The sequence below is a fragment of the Carassius gibelio genome, chromosome B5 (genome assembly GCF_023724105.1).
Source record: "Carassius gibelio isolate Cgi1373 ecotype wild population from Czech Republic chromosome B5, carGib1.2-hapl.c, whole genome shotgun sequence".
NCBI lineage: Eukaryota > Metazoa > Chordata > Actinopteri > Cypriniformes > Cyprinidae > Carassius > Carassius gibelio.
The window spans coordinates 2,136,969-2,146,918 of record NC_068400.1 but is presented as its reverse complement, the minus strand read 5'-3'; the positions used below and the strand labels follow the sequence as shown (position 1 = coordinate 2,146,918).

The following is a 9,950-nucleotide window of genomic DNA, read 5'->3' as shown; positions in this document are numbered from 1 at the left end:
CTGAAAAATGACATAGAAGCCCATAAAAACAGAAGACTTGCAATAGGTTTTATCACCCATCATTTATTTTAATTATCTATATATATAACAAAATGTGTGCATCTGTGTGTGGGTTTAAGCATGCTTATTGAGTATTAATATACTAGTTTAAACATTTCATGTTTGTGTGTGTCTGTAATTCTGTTCTATTCTTTTACTGTCAGCCATATCTAGGTTATTTAAAATCAGTGCAGTACTATTATCTAGACTGTGAAATTATACATAAATTGCGTATGCTTCTTTGGAATGAAATTAAGACAACATATAACAGATATAAAGGTTAAAGAGACAGTGTTGTATGATAAATTGCATTTACGACCACTAGATGTCACTGGAAGACCACTAATGGGCTCACTAAAGACTTAAACATTACAGTTCATTGTCTCGATGATTGATTCATCTAGAAAAATATATATTACTATTATTTAATATTACTGTTCAAGCATTTAGGATCACATTGAGTGAAAGTTCAACAATTTATTCATACATGTATATCAAATGTTTACTATTATGTCAGAATATGAATGCAATGAAACCTAAGAAAAGAATGCAATGAAATGTAAGAAAAGAAGTCTTTCTGTGAGTTGTGTGTCACCTATAATTTATTTCAAATATCTACATACAACAAAATGTGTGGGCATGTACTTCTCTCTCTGTGTGTGTGTGTGTGTAATCATGCTTATTGATTATTCATATAATAGTTGAACCATTTCATTTCAGTTTGTGAGTGTCTGTGAGCCTATTCTCCATGTTAGACAATGGCACACACAAGTTTGGCTTAATTACAACAAAGCTTTGCAGAGATATAGCCTCAGACTCATTTTGTGAAGATGCCTGACATCTGAAGCAGCGCTGTACAAAAACGGTTTTGTCTATTGACACGAAATCCATAACTTTTTGTCAGCACGGTCTGAAGATGATCTGATTCAATTTTGGTGAAAATCAGACAAACGGTTGAGGATGAGTTTAAAAAAAAAGGTTTTCAACATGAATCAAAATGGCGGACAGGAAGTTTTGCTTAATATGACATAATTGGTATGTATGTTGTCGGCATGTCCCAAGGAACATTTTGAGACATGTTTCATGATAATAGGCTAATGCAATCAAAAGTTATTAGCATTATTGGAAATGTAATAATTAGCGGTTATTGATTGGTTTATTACTCTTGACCAATAGGTGGCGCTGTGACCAAAATGATGTGGCGTGGTCAATGTGATGTGACAATGTCACATATTAAGTTTTGTGTAAATATCTCCAACCTTTGCAGAGATACAGCCTCAGATGCAGTTTGGCATCTTTCCAGCAAATTCGTTGGTACGCTAATTGAAAACGGTTACGTGTATCGACACAAATTCCATAACTTTTTGCCAGCATGGTCTGAAGATGATCCAAATCAAATTTGGTGAAAATCTGAGCAACGGTCTAGGAGGAGTTCGAAAAAGTAGGTTTTCAACATGAATCAAAATGGCGGACAGGAAATTTTGCCAAAATTGACAAATGGGGTATCGGTGTTCTCGGCATGACCCAAGGAATCTATCAACATCAGCTTTGTTACAATAGGCTAATGTATGCAAAAGTTATTAGCATTTTTCGAAAAAATCGTTATAACTATTGACCACAAGGTGGCGCTGCCCCCAATTTTTTTGTGTACATTCAGGGCATGGAGCCGGACATTTTTGTAATTATTTGCGAAACGATACGGAACTTCATTCTTAAGATACAGCAATTTACAACTAAATCCAAAATGGCCGACGCCCAAAATGGCCGAATTGGGAAAATTCGGTATCATTCGACTCGGAATGATGCACTGAATCTAAAGACACCACTTTTGTGATTTTTGGCAAAACCGTTCAGAAGTTATGAGCAAAAACATGCATTTTTCATATCTCCTGACCACTAGGGGGCACAGCGCCGAAACACTGCAGGTAGTCCCAGGGAATGGTTGTTATAAGACCCACCAAGATTGGTCTCAATAGGCCAAACCGTTGCGGAGATATAGCCTCACGTTCACGTTTGCGTGCTTTTTGAAGAATTCGTTCATGAGCTATTCGGAAACGGTTTGAGAAATCAACTTGAATTCCATAACTTTTTGCCAGCATGGTCTGAAGATTATCTGATTCAATTTTCGTGACAATCGGTGCAACGGCCTAGGACGAGTTCGAAAAAGTAGGTTTTACGAACAATTGACGATAGCGAAAAAACTAAGCCTTGCGATTTTTGAATTTCGGTGTCCATTCGACTCGGCATGAGCCAAGGAATCACAGGAAAAAAGAATTTTCATTTTGTGGCTTACGGTTCAAGAGTTATTAGCATCAAGTTTTTGAAAGTTTAGACAATTGGTGGCGCTAGAGAGTTTGAGTTAGAGACTTCAAATTTGCTACGGTTAATGTTCAGACAGTCCTCTATTAGTGTGCCAAATTATACAACTTTCCCGCAATCGGTTCTATGGGCTACCATAGACTTGGGGTGGAAGAAGAAGAATAATAATAATAATAAATATAGCTGCAAGCAGCAATCACGGGGCCAAGCATTCCAGCGGCAACATCAGGAGCTAAGCATATGTAGCATCAGACCAAATGCAACAATGAATAATGAAATTAATAATTGCATGATTGTAATTGAAATGGCTGAAAATCGTTAATAAAAGTTCCACAGCGAGGAGCTAAGCATGGCATGGAGCATCAGACCAAATGCAACGAGTAAGAAAAGCAATTATTGGAAGAGTGTAATTGAAACAGCCAGTAAAACTCCAGTAAAATGATGCATTATCATTTTTGGAAAATAGGTGGCGCTGTAATCAAATCGCTTTGTTGTGTTCTGTGGGAGGTGACAATGTTGTGGGCAATTTCTTTCAAAATACTTACAGACCTTTAGGGCAATGAGTCGAACATGCCCACCGAGTTTCGTTCCGTTCGACTTCCATTAACCTTGTCAAATAGGTGCTTAAAGTTGTTTGGCCAATGGCGGCCATGTTTTTTAAGATAAGTGAAATTCCTCCTAGAGCACTTGTGCCACATTGGGCCATATCAATTTTCAAGTTGATTGGATCAACGGTTGCTTAGTTATAGCCATTTGATTTTTTTTCATCCTGTAGCGCCACCAAGTGGCAGATATGTAAAAAAAATAATAATTTGACTAAAGTTTTTGTTCATGCATATGAGTTCTGAGTTTGGTGAAGATATCTCATTTTGTTCCCGAGTTATAGCCTTTTTCGTAAAATTGGTCCACGAATTTGAATGTTTTGGGTCACCTGGTTTTTTGTTCAGTCTTGATCAAACCACTGCAATAATATTCTCTGGACTCTCTAGATCAATAATTTTCAAAAATATGTTGCATTTTGTCCTTTGGTTAGCTATAAGAGGTCATTTAGGAAAGGGCCATGGCCACATGTAACCTAAAGCCTATAAAACTGAAACAAAAACTCAAAACTTTATGAAACTTGGTTATAACATGTGAAAGATGACTCACCAAGCATGCAAAGTTTCATTAAGATCAGAAAATAGCTGGTGCTATAACAGTTAAAATGGCCTAAAAAACAAAAGATTTCTGTTGTGAATGTCATTAAACTGCAAAAAAAAAAAGGGGTAATATAATCACACATGCATTAGATCTGTATTTTTTCTAAACAATCATGCAAAATTTAACAGAGATTAGGTAAAAAAAGAACACTGTAATATTTATAAAGCTTCAAAACCCAGTGTTGAATAAAAAATTGCAATTATAACCACTAGATGTCACCGGAAGACCACTAATGAGCTCACTAAAGACTAAAACATTACAGTTTATGGGCTTGTTGAGGGATTCATCTAGAAAAAATGTATATTACTATTATTTAATATTACTGTTCAAGCATTTCAGATCACATTGAGTCAAAGTTTACCAATTTATTCATACAGATATATCTAATGTTTATAATTATGCCAGATTATGATTGCAATGAAACCTGAAAAATGACATAGAAGCCCATAAAAACAGAAGACTTGCAATAGGTTTTATCACCCATCATTTATTTTAATTATCTATATATATAACAAAATGTGTGCATCTGTGTGTGGGTTTAAGCATGCTTATTGAGTATTAATATAGTAGTTTAAACATTTCATGTTTGTGTGTGTCTGTAATTCTGTTCTATTCTTTTACTGTCAGCCATATCTAGGTTATTTAAAATCAGTGCAGTACTATTATCTAGACTGTGAAATTATACATAAATTGCGTATGCTTCTTTGGAATGAAATTAAGACAACATATAACAGTTATAAAGGTTAAAGAGACAGTGTTGTATGATAAATTGCATTTACGACCACTACATGTCACTGGAAGACCACTAATGGGCTCACTAAAGACTAAAACATTACAGTTCATTGTCTCGATGATTGATTCATCTAGAAAAATATATATTACTATTAATTAATATTACTGTTCAAGCATTTAAGATCACATTGAGTGAAAGTTCAACAATTTATTCATACATGTATATCAAATGTTTACTATTATGTCAGAATATGAATGCAATGAAACCTGACATAGAAATGTAAGAAAAGAAGTCTTTCTGTGAGTTGTGTGTCACCTATAATTTATTTCAAATATCTACATACAACAAAATGTGTGGGCATGTACTTCTCTGTGTGTGTGTGTGTGTGTGTGTGTGTGTGTGTAATCATGCTTATTGATTATTCATATAATAGTTGAACCATTTCATTTCTGTGTGTGAGTGTCTGTGAGCCTATTCTCCATGTTAGACAATGGCACACACAAGTTTGGCTGAATTACAACAAAGCTTTGCAGAGATATAGCCTCAGACTCATTTTGTGAAGATGCCTGACATCTGAAGCAGCGCTGTACAAAAACGGTTTCGTCTATTGACACGAAATCCATAACTTTTTGTCAGTACGGTCTGAAGATGATCTGATTCAATTTTGGTGAAAATCAGACAAACGGTTGAGGATGAGTTTAAAAAAAAAGGTTTTCAACATGAATCAAAATGGCGGACAGGAAGTTTTGCTTAATATGACATAATTGGTATGTATGTTGTCGGCATGTCCCAAGGAACATGTTGAGACATGTTTCATGATAATAGGCTAATGCAATCAAAAGTTATTAGCATTATTGGAAATGTAATAATTAGCGGTTATTGATTGGTTTATTACTCTTGACCAATAGGTGGCGCTGTGACCAAAATGATGTGGCGTGGTCAATGTGATGTGACAATGTCACATATTAAGTTTTGTGTAAATATCTCCAACCTTTGCAGAGATACAGCCTCAGATGCAGTTTGGCATATTTCCAGCAAATTCGTTGGTACGCTAATTGAAAACGGTTACGTGTATCGACACAAATTCCATAACTTTTTGCCAGCATGGTCTGAAGATGATCCAAATCAAATTTGGTGAAAATCTGAGCAACGGTCTAGGAGGAGTTCGAAAAAGTAGGTTTTCAACATGAATCAAAATGGCGGACAGGAAATTTTGCCAAAATTGACAAATGGGGTATCGGTGTTCTCGGCATGACCCAAGGAATCTATCAACATCAGCTTTGTTACAATAGGCTAATGTATGCAAAAGTTATTAGCATTTTTCGAAAAAATCGTTATAACTATTGACCACAAGGTGGCGCTGCCCCCAATTTTTTTGTGTACATTCAGGGCATGGAGCCGGACATTTTTGTAATTATTTGCGAAACGATACGGAACTTCATTCTTAAGATACAGCAATTTACAACTAAATCCAAAATGGCCGACGCCCAAAATGGCCGAATTGGGAAAATTCGGTATCATTCGACTCGGAATGATGCACTGAATCTAAAGACACCACTTTTGTGATTTTTGGCAAAACCGTTCAGAAGTTATGAGCAAAAACATGCATTTTTCATATCTCCTGACCACTAGGGGGCACAGCGCCGAAACACTGCAGGTAGTCCCAGGGAATGGTTGTTATAAGACCCACCAAGATTGGTCTCAATAGGCCAAACCGTTGCGGAGATATAGCCTCACGTTCACGTTTGCGTGCTTTTCGAAGAATTCGTTCATGAGCTATTCGGAAACGGTTTGAGAAATCAACTTGAATTCCATAACTTTTTGCCAGCATGGTCTGAAGATTATCTGATTCAATTTTCGTGACAATCGGTGCAACGGCCTAGGACGAGTTCGAAAAAGTAGGTTTTACGAACAATTGACGATAGCGAAAAAACTAAGCCTTGCGATTTTTGAATTTCGGTGTCCATTCGACTCGGCATGAGCCAAGGAATCACAGGAAAAAAGAATTTTCATTTTGTGGCTTACGGTTCAAGAGTTATTAGCATCAAGTTTTTGAAAGTTTAGACAATTGGTGGCGCTAGAGAGTTTGAGTTAGAGACTTCAAATTTGCTACGGTTAATGTTCAGACAGTCCTCTATTAGTGTGCCAAATTATACAACTTTCCCGCAATCGGTTCTATGGGCTACCATAGACTTGGGGTGGAAGAAGAAGAATAATAATAAATATAGCTGCAAGCAGCAATTACGGGGCCAAGCACTCCAACGGCAAATGTAGTAGCTAAGCATCGCATAAAGCATCACACCAAATACATTAATGAGCAATAACAGCAATTTTGGAATTATTGTATTTGAAATGGCAAAAAAAAACCACCAAAACCACCTCTAGTAGCATGATTACTTGGTTTATCAAGCTTGACCAATAGGTGACACTGTTATAAAATCAATTTGGTGTACTCTGTGTGACTTTTCAATGACACACACAAAGTTTGGTGTCAATATGCCAAAGCATTCCAGGGATACAGCCTCAAGTGTCATTTTCTCATTGTGCCTCAAATTCGTCGATGTGGTATGCGAAAACGGTTTTGTCTATCGACTCAAAATCCATAACTTTTAATCAGTATAGCCTGAAGATCATTTGATTCGAATTTGGTGAAAATCGGACATACGGTTGATGAGGAGTTCGAAAAAGTATGTTTTCAACATAAATCAAAATGGCGGACCGGAAGTTCAGCTTACCGTGGTATATTTGGTATCTATGTTATCGGCATAAGCCAGGGAATATTTTGAGCCCAGTTTCCTTCAAATAGGCTAATGCATTAAAAAGTTATTAGCATTTTAAAAAGTGTAATTACTCATGGTTAATGAATGGTTTATTACTCTTCACCAATAGGTGGCGCTGTTACCAAATTTATGTGGCATGGTCAGTGTGAGGTGGCGATGACACATACAAAGTTTGGTGCAAATATGTCAAAGTGTTGCAGAGATACAGCCTCAAATGCATTTTGGCACCCTTCCAGCAAATTCGTTGATGCGCTAAATGAGAACTGTTACGTATATCGACACAAAATCCATAACTTTTTGCCAGCATGGTCTGAAGATGATGCACGTCAAATTTGGTGAAAATTGGGCTAACGGTCTAGGAGGAGTTCGAAAAAGTAGGTTTTCAACATTAAGCAAAATGGCGGACAGGAAGTAAGGCCAATTTTCACATTATTGGTATCAATACTCTCGGCATGACCCACAGAATATAGCGAGACCATTTTAATTTTAATAGACTAATTTATTCAAAAGTTATTAGCATTTATGTGATATTTCATTATAACTATTGGCCACAAGGTGGCGCTGCCACCAAACTTTTTGAGTACCTTCAGGGCATGGAGCCGAATATTTTTGTAATTATTTGCGAAACGATACGATGCTGCGTTCAAAAAATACAGCATTTTAAATCATAATTCAAAATGGCCGACGCCTAAAATGGCCGACACAGGAAAATTGGATATCATTTGACTCGACATGACTCACTGAATCTAAAGAGACCAGTTGTGTGATTTTTGGCCAAACCATTCAGTAGTTATAAGCCAAAATATGCATTTTTCATATCTCCTGACCACTAGGTGGCGCTGTGTCGAAACACTGCAGGTAGTCTCAGTTCATGCTTGTTATAACACACGCCAAGTTTGGTCTCAATATGACAAACCGTTGCCGGGATATAGCCTCACGTGCATGTTTGCGTGCTTTTCGTCAAATTTGTTTACGTGTCATTCGACAACAGTTGGACGAATCAACTTGAATTCCATAACTTTTTGCCAGCATGGTCTGAAGATGATCTGAGCCAATTTTCGTGGCAATCGGACTAACCGTCTAGGACGAGTTCGAAAAAGTAGGTTTTTCGAATAATTGAAAATAGCGAAAAAACTAAACCTTGCGATTTTTGAATTTTGGGGTTCATTCGACTTGGCATGAGCCAAGGATTCAGAGGAAAAAAGAATTTCCATTTTCTGGCTTACGGTTCAAAAGTTATTAGCATACAAACATTGAAAGTTTGGACAAGTGGTGGCGCTAGAGAGTAGGAGATAGAGACTTCAAATTTGCTATAGTTAATGTTGGGACTGTCCTCTATCAGTGTGCCAAATTATACAACTTTCCCGCAATCGGTTCTATGGGCTGCCATAGACTTGCGGCGGAAGAAGAAGAAGAAGAAGAAGAAGAAGAATAATAATAACGCCAACGATTACAATAGGTGCCTACGCACCTTCGGTGCTTGGCCCCTAATAATAATAACGCCAACGATTACAATAGGTGCCTACGCACCTTCGGTGCTTGGCCCCTAAATATAGCTGCAAGCAGCAATTACGGGGCCAAGCACTCCAACGGCAAATGTAGGAGCTAAGCATGGCATGAAGCATCACACCAAATACATTAATGAGCAATAACAGTAATTTTGGAATTATTGTAATTGAAATGGCAAAAAAAAAAATCATAATACCACCTCTAGTAGCATGATTACTTGGCTTATAAAGTTTGACCAATAGGTGGCACTGTTATGAAATCAATTTGGTGTACTCTGTTTGACTTTTCAATGACACACACAAAGTTTGGTGTCAATATGCCAAAGCATTCCAGGGATACAGCCTCAAGTGTCATTTTGTCATTGTGTTTCAACTTCGTCGCTTTGGTATGCGAAAACGGTTTTGTCTATCGACACAAAATCCATAACTTTGTGTCAACATAGTCTGAAGATCATCTGATTCGAATTTGGTGAAAATTGGACATACGGTTCATGAGGAGTTCGAAAAAGTAGGTTTTCCACATAAATCAAAATGGTGGACCGGAACTTCAGTAAACACTGGCATATTTGGTATCTATGTTATCGGCATAAGCCAGGGAATATTTTGAGCCCAGTTTCGTTGCAATAGGCTAATGGACTAAAAAGTTATTAGCATTTTAAAAAGTGTAATTACTCATGGTTAATGAATGGTTTATTACTCTTGACCAATAGGTGGCGCTGTTACCAAATTTATGTGGCATGGTCAGTGTGAGGTGGCGATGACACATACAAAGTTTGGTGCAAATATGTCAAAGTGTTGCAGAGATACAGCCTCAAATGCATTTTGGCACCCTTCCAGCAAATTCGTTGATGCGCTAAATGAGAACCGTTACGTATATCGACACAAAATCCATAACTTTTTGCCAGCATGGTCTGAAGATGATTCACGTCAAATTTGGTGAAAATTGGGCTAACGGTCTAGGAGGAGTTCGAAAAAGTAGGTTTTCAACATTAAGCAAAATGGCGGACAGGAAGTAAGGCCAATTTTCACATTATTGGTATCAATACTCTCGGCATGACCCACAGAATATAGCGAGACCATTTTAATTTAAATAGACTAATTTATTCAAAAGTTATTAGCGTTTATGTGATATTTCATTATAACTATTGGCCACAAGGTGGCGCTGCCACCAAACTTTTTGAGTACCTTCAGGGCATGGAGCCGAATATTTTTGTAATTATTTGCGAAATGATACGATGCTGCGTTCAAAAAATACAGCATTTTGAAACATAATTCAAAATGGCCGACGCCTAAAATGGCCGACACAGGAAAATTGGATATCATTCGACTCGACATGACTCACTGAATCTAAAGAGACCAGTTGTGTGATTT

At 37.2% G+C, this 9,950-nt stretch overlaps 1 long non-coding RNA gene across 1 annotated transcript in view; it reads right to left on the bottom strand.

Annotated features, from left to right (window-relative positions):
- LOC127958037 (uncharacterized) overlaps nt 1–9,950 on the bottom strand; it is a 48,124-nt gene that overhangs the window by 2,052 nt on the left and 36,122 nt on the right. The gene's annotated exons all lie outside the window — the stretch shown is intronic.